Below are 1,880 nucleotides of genomic sequence, written 5' to 3'. Positions count from 1 at the left end.
GAATAACACACAGGGTACTTTTTATTCAAAAATTTCCACGGGAGCGATGCTCCGGGACGTAGTTAGTTATAGATAATTTGATTTGCATGCAGTTTAAAAGCTGCATGCTAAAAGTGTACCTGTACAGAATTTCAGCTAATTGGTAGGTGATATTCAAAATCGAGTTATAAAATTCAACCCGAAAATAGTTAATTGAAAGTTAAATAAAACCTAGTACAATAAACATATGGGGCAGAATTTTCGAATACTATTCAAAGAACAAAATATGTAGAGGCTGAGGTCTTTTACGCCACAGGGGACAGAATACACTTCTATTCCACCACGTTAGCCCACATTGAATTAGGATTGTCGGAACAAAATTGATTTTCGAATGCATTATATTAGTTCACAAAACACCATTCCTTCTATCTTTAGTTCACAAAACACCATTCCTTCTATCTTTAGTTCACAAAACACCATTCCTTCTATCTTTAGTTCACAAAACACCATTCATTCTAGTTATCTTCATCTTTAGTTCACAAAACACCATTCCTTCTAGGTATCTTTATCTTTAGTTCACAAAACACCATTCCTTCTAGTTATCTTTATCTTTAGTTCACAAAACACCATTCATTCTAGTTATCTTTATCTTTAGTTCACAAAACACCATTCCTTCTAGGTATCTATAGGGACTGCAGGCGCTTAGGTAACGTTTTGGTCCGTACCCACTGATAATATCACATAACCGCATCCATTAAAATTAATTGATATGTCAAATTTCCGAAGTTTTATGTTGTGTAATGTTTGTAAATTCATTAGCTGGGCATAGTCAAAATTTACCACAAATTATTACAAGCTACAAGCGATTGGGGCTTAATTAAGTACATTCTTCGTACGTCTTATGTAAAACTTTTTAGGAATATAATACATCCCTAGTTTTAGATATCGAAGTCGACTTAGCAGTAAATATTTTTAGCGTGGATTGACATCACGAATTACTTTTCCTAAGAGGTTTTACGAATACGAAGAATATTTAATTTAGCCTCAAATATGTATAGACATACGAAGAATATATTTAGCCTCAAATACATTTACGTGAAAATTAATTAAATAATCATTTTTGGCAAATGTTGACTTTACCCAGCTAGGAATTACATTATAATAAATTATTCAAATTATATACTAATTGAAAAATTACAAGATCAATAAAGTATTATTCCATATTTAATTGCATTGTCTGTCCATGATGCTGGGCTGATGCTGTTACAGAAAAATATGTTGTATTTTATTCTAATGGATGGTCTGTAAGCCAACCCGCTCTGTCTCACCCCTTTTAACAACCCACCTTTGCTTTCCACTCACTAATTACTGAACTCCTAAGGTAAAAGTGAATAAGTGCAAAATTGCAAAAATTAATTTAAAAAATTCACTGTTACTCGAACTACATTCTTTCGTTATTTCAATTTTATATTACACTTGGCCCATTACTGGTATTTTCGTGATTTAAAATATTAATTAGGTCATTGAAGTGTATATATATATGTCAATGAAAATATATAGATATTACGATTGTTTGCCTTTTTCATAACAATTGTTTTTTTTTTTAAGTTTTAAAAATGTTCTCAGTAGATTACAGTGAGCCAACTTTTCCTATGATAAAAAATAAACAAAACAAATTTACCAAATTGAAGCACCGGACACGTTTTTGGGACAGTCATGTTAAAAAATTCACTCCCTTGAAATTTCTAAGATCAAATATATATTATGTAATAGAAGCTTTCAAGACAATTATTGTATATATTATTCATGACGTAAGTGATACGAGGTTACGACCTACAGTCTAGTACCATGCAGTCCACGTATGACCATAAATTAAAATGAATCACTTAACTTTCAGCGGA

This window comes from Plodia interpunctella, chromosome Z, assembly GCF_027563975.2.
Source record: "Plodia interpunctella isolate USDA-ARS_2022_Savannah chromosome Z, ilPloInte3.2, whole genome shotgun sequence".
In the NCBI taxonomy this organism is placed as follows: domain Eukaryota; kingdom Metazoa; phylum Arthropoda; class Insecta; order Lepidoptera; family Pyralidae; genus Plodia; species Plodia interpunctella.
This window is presented reverse-complemented; position numbering follows the sequence as displayed.